This window comes from Heterodontus francisci, chromosome 34, assembly GCF_036365525.1.
Source record: "Heterodontus francisci isolate sHetFra1 chromosome 34, sHetFra1.hap1, whole genome shotgun sequence".
Classification (NCBI taxonomy): Eukaryota; Metazoa; Chordata; class Chondrichthyes; order Heterodontiformes; family Heterodontidae; genus Heterodontus; species Heterodontus francisci.
The window spans coordinates 17,001,840-17,007,837 of NC_090404.1; positions in this window are offsets into that span (position 1 = coordinate 17,001,840).

The following is a 5,998-nucleotide window of genomic DNA, read 5'->3' on the forward strand; positions in this document are numbered from 1 at the left end:
TGCAGTGGTTTTTGTCAAGGTTCATCCCAAGCAGCTCTGTAACACAGGAGTCTGTGCTCTACGGGCTGTTCCCAGGGACGCACACCGAGACAAACATCAACTGCTGCTGGAGGACTATCAATTCGGTGAAAGACGCCCTTTGGTCTGCCCGAAACTTGCTGGTCTTCCAGCACAAAGAGTTGTCCACCACCGAATGTTGCAGACTGGCACATTCCAAGGTCCAGGACTACGTGCTGAGGGACGCACTAAAGCTTGGGGCAGCCGCAGCAAAGGCTCAATGGGGAAAGACCACAGTGTAAGGTCCCCCCACCAAGCTGGACTGAGGGGCTGGATCCATGGGAAACCCCTCGAACTGTATCGTTAATATTCTCAATTGCTGTAAATGTAAAACTGTAATTGACATGACAATTGTGAAACGGAAGGGTTCGGAAGAAACCCATGACAGTATTGAAGGAAACTGATCTCCCTTGCAATGTTTGTATTTTTTGGTGCTGTTTGGAAACTGTTTGGCAATGTAATTTTTACAGATTTTTATGAATAAAGTATATTTTGGAAATAAAAAAAAAAGAATGTCCCTGGGATGTACAGCTTGTGTTCTGTAGAACTGACTGTCGTTAACTCTTTGTTGTCTGGCTTTAATGCTGAAAGCATGGGTCTATTACGTTGTTTGGAATTGAATGAGTATGAAAAGTGATTGTTGAGGGTGTTCATTTCAATTTAAGATTGTGCACCCAGTAATGGGATACAAACTCGAATTATATTTTAAGTTAAAGTTTTATTTTGATTTTAAAAGTTGGTTTTGCAACTGTGAAAAGGCAATGAACAGTTTTCTAAGAGATAAGCTTCAGCCTTGAAGGTCTGAAGATGTCTGGCAAAAATCCAATTTGAAGTTTAAAACACTGCTTTAATTGGAAACTCTGCTATTGCTCTACTTTGCAGTCTAAACTTGAAGACATGTTTTACTGACTGTTTTTGGTGGGGATGTGGTAGGAATATGGGATTAGTGTCGGATTAGTATAAATGGGTGGTTGATGGTCAGCACAGACTCGGTGGGCTGAAGGGCCTGTTTCAGTGCTGTATCTCTAAATAAATAAAATAAAAAAAATTGAGTATTGTCTTAAGGGAGAAAAGGATAAGCAAAGGAGATAATGGGAAAGATTAAAGTTTGTGTAAGGAGCTGGTGTTAAGTCTTTTGTTGTAAGAACGTTAAATAACTTTTTCTTTCGTTTTTGGTTTTATTACAGTCATTTGAAAAGGCGCCTGAAGAAAGATCAAGAAAAGTGACGTAATTTACCTATCTTTAAAAAGCACGTGCTATTCTGTTCTGTGTGTAGTTGATAAGTATTATAAGTTAATAAGTCTGAATTAAATTAATACTGTTAAGGTTAACTAACCTGTTAAGTTGAGGAAAACTTTTAGATGTTTATTGACGTGACCCGGAATTTGTAACCATCTGGGTCATATAAAATCCTTGGACTAGAAATCTCTTACAAAAGATGCTAAAAGTTTAGAAACAATTGGAGTTTAATCTAAAATGCTGTCTTTCCTGATGGAGATGGTTTCCTTTGAAGTTGATAATGTTACTAAAGATTTTGTTGTTTTAAAATCCTAAGGATACTAAAAAAAATGTATACAATGGAGTTTAGTTCTTTTCGAAAAGGAAAAAAAGGTTACGTAAAGCGAGGCAGCCGAGAATGCTTTGCTCCGCCCCCTTGGAGACAAGAAATTAACCTAGCCGCAGCTATCTTTATCAATGAGACAAAGTGCTTGAGAAGGAGAGATAGTTGCAAGCACTTCTGTCTTTAATTAAAAAAAATGCAATATCACCAAGTCTGGGCATAAGAAATTGGAATCGATAAACACAATTTAATTGATATGAGTGGTTATTTAAAGCATTCAAAGGGAAATTTACTGTTATTTGAATTTGGAATAATCTGAGATGTCGGAAATCCAGGTTTAATTTGGCAAGTTATTTAAGGAATTAAAATGTCCTCTAAGGTAAAACAAACAAACAATATACACTAATGCCTGGAATCAAACGGAAATGTTTGATTTCTGTTTTAAGGAATTATGAATATTTATTGTAAAGGTTCTCCAGGGCTCAAAATGAAATAGAATTATAATTAATAGGAATTGGCAATCAGATCTGGCTGATGCAAGAGCTAATAAAGGAATTCTGGGGATAAACAAATGGTGAAATTAGAATTCAAACAGCTAAATTAATATAGTGTGAAATTTCCAAGAAGTCTAGAAGTTTCCAGTGAAAGTCAGGAAAGTGTAGATAAGACTGGCAATTGATAGTTTTCTCTTGGAGATATGAGTTTTTAACAGGGCTACATTTGAAAGTCTGGCCATTTTCTATCTTGTGATAAGATCACCTGACGAACGGGTCTCAAACATGTTTACTGACTTGAGAAACAGCATGGCATGAAATGGTTAATGCAGCCAGTGCAGTGAGACAACTCACATAGAGAACATGACTTTATAATAATCAGGATAAATTAAACACCTTAATAATGACAGGAAGGGCAATGAGGTTGCCAGGGCATGTCGTAGCAGGTCGTGAGGAAATAGGACCCGCAAGAGAAAGGGTTAAAAGATTTTTGAAGGAGTTGTGCACAAGGTGAGGCAGGAGGTTCTATAGAAACATGAAAGAGGAACAGACAAAGGTTCCTGTTGTGGGAGACAAAGTAATGGTAAAGGGAAGGGCCGATGGAAACATTGGTCCGAACTGAAGGTAAATAAAGACCCCGAAATAAACACCACCTGGTACGCAAAGAGATACCGGGAATGGAAGAATACACTTGAGAATGGACTACTCGGGGGGCTGGGAATGATGGTAAAATTGATAGGCATTTGGATTATTATTAGATGGGCTACTAACTGGGCAAGGATTGTGGGGAACGAAGCCTGAGCGTGATGGGACCATATAGATAATTTCGAAAGAGTAGAGATGATAAGAATATAAATTAACTCCTGGATTCCCCAGGACATGTTCGGTCCCCACAGGTAGACATGTATCCCTCATCAGGGGATACTCACAACATGGACAAGTACTAACACCTGGTGACCACCAGGGGCAGTGTGTTTAAATTACAGATATAACCACTAGTGGAGAATGGGAAGGATCCGGACTGCAGTGGCTGTGGGGCCTGATGCTAATATCCGGAGAGGAAGAACAAAGAGCCGGTAATGGATGCACAACGGATTAATGAAAGGAGTATTAATATGGACTATATGAACTATGGGGCATTGCACAACATGTTGGATGGGAAGTGTATAACGGTGAGTAAACCTACTTGAATGCATGGCTTACGGTGAATCCGGGCAAAGATGCAGTATGTGTACGGTGCTCCACAGATGACCGTGCTAACTGCGTGACCAGACAGAAAGGGGAAGGGGTAACTGAGAGCTGTGTCTTTGGAATTGTTTGTGCCCCTCCCATTGGGCAACAGATGATAAGGAAAGTTGAAAGGAACATGGATGTGTGTGGGTACATCGAGCCCAGGGGAAGCGTTGTATAATAATGTAAAGCATGAAATTGTGCCTGTGTTGAGCAATGTCTCAGGTATCCGGATGCCAGAGTATTGTTCAGAACAGGCTAAGACTGTGTATAGTATGTTAGCCACTGTAATAGTGCGACAAGCTGCTGACGCCACAGGGGCCACAAGGATAAGGGGGTGTAACCCATTTCATAGATACAAGAGGAAAAAGTATTAAATGATGAAGTAACAGGGATCAATACTGGAACTTCTTTAATCGATTCTTTAGATACAGAAGGGGTAAACGAAAATGTGAAACGACTCTGGAGGGTTATAAGGGAGCTCATAATTCAAGCTGAGGGGGCCCAATCAAACAGGTCTGGGGCAGAGAACAATAGAAATACAATTAGATGGAATAGCAGTGCTGGAGGCCCATGCCAAGACTATTAATCACTTTGGATGCCGTACCCGGCAGGGGCAATTGTGCCACACTTATGGGCTGTGGATGGTGGAACAAATGATACACAACCTCGATCAGCTCCAAAGGGGGGAGGTACCAGATTGGATTGACAGGGCAATACCTCCCTCCGATATTATCTGACAGAGACTTTGCAAGGTCGGGGTACCAGGGAAATGGAAAGTACTGCGTCTCCACCATCGAAACATCATACTGCTATGGAAGTTGACGCTGTCCCATACCATACCCAGACTTCTGTTTTACCCCTCAACAACCAGTCACTATAGGACTAGCCTGGATAGTTTATATCCAACAGCGGGGGCTGGAAACCGTTAACGCAACTGATCAGCTCCACGATCACCTCCAGCATTATAAAGAGTCAGAGCAAGCCCCAATCCCACACATAGATGAGAAATTGAGCGGATTACGGGACAAAGTAGGTCACTCAGTGAAGCTTTACCATCAGTTAAAAAGAAAGTTAAAGGTTCTCAAGGAAAATACTGAACGGGGACTTCAAAGTACAAGCTGGCGGGGAAGAGTTTGGTATTGGGGGATGAACGTCAATATTCACCCTTGGATCAGGATAATATCACACGTGTTGGCGGGAGAGCAATTGGTACTGGCTCCCACCGGGGTAATATTGGCTTGCAGATCATGCTGAGGATATACTAATCGAAAGAAAGCAAAGGCTTTGGTAAAGGAACAACACAGGAGGTTAACCTCAAAGGGACACGATAATTTGGGTCATATTGATTTGATTTCAGTGACCGGGATTCCTGAAATCACGTGATTGGCCAGCACGCTGAGGCAGGGTTAAAACGGGGATAATAAAGTAGGTATGTCGGTTAACAGGAGTAGGGGTAGTCCTTTACCAAAAGGGGGGATTGTAGAGGGAACAATTGTGGCTGATGCAGCTAAATAAATGCACACGTATAAACAAGATGAAAGTGTCGCCACATATTGTCACAAAAATGGGGTATTTACCCAAGGCATTGTGGGACAAGTTAGTTAGCTTGCAGCCTTGAGCATGGTACTGCTTAGCACAGGCAATTAGCCTGACCAAGGAGGGCCCCTCATATCAGTGCATAAGACAGCTGCTCTGTCTAATTGCGGACTACACAAAGCAACTAGGAATGCAGGCCTGATAGAGGTAGAAGGATTCATTGTGAAGACTCAAGGATAGTTGATAAGGGGGGTTTGGTAAACAAGCTGAGATGGTCAGGGACGTACCATGAGCTATCCCCACAACCACATGATGCATAATTAATAATGTTATTGGTAATGAATGCAATGTATGTGATCAATAACCATTTACACGGGTTCCAGCCTCTCAGTTCACTATGGCGGGAGGACCTTACACAGTGGTCTTTCCCCATTGAGCCTCTGCAGCGGCTGCCCCAAGCTCAGCTGCGTCCCTCAGCACGTAGTCCTGGACCTTGGAACGTCCCGGTTTGCAGCACTCGGTCGCGGACAACTCTTTGAGCTGGAAGACCAGCAGGTTTCGGGTAGACCAAAAAGCATTTTCACCAAGTTGATGGTCCTCCAGCAGCAGTTGATGTTCATCCCGGTGTGCGTCCCTGGGGACAGCCCGTAGAGCACAGAGTCCTGCGGTACGGAGCTGCTCGGGATGAACCTGGACAAAAAAAAAACCCACTGCACCTCTGTCCGGACCTGCTTTGCGAAGACACATCGAGGGGCAGCGTGCGGAGGCGGTGAGACTCCGGGCGCACAGGAAGGATCTGACGGGGAGGGAGGAGGGTCCTTCTCACCACTCAGTCTGTTCCTAGATAGAGACTCAGAGGGTGACGTAGGGACCGTGCCCCCGTTGCCTCAGATGCAGACAGTGCCCCGCCCCCACCCCTCCTTGCTCTTTTAACTGTCTCACCTTGGGGAAAGATGCACGAATGGCCAACAGGCTGAGAGCGGGCTCCAAGCTTCTCTGACATAGCGCCGGAAGCTGAGTTGGATGCCAGTCGCGGTCAATGCAGCCCCCAGCAGCAGGCGTGGTGCAGGAAGAAGTTCAATGACCTCATGTGAGCTGTCAAGGTCAGTGAATGCG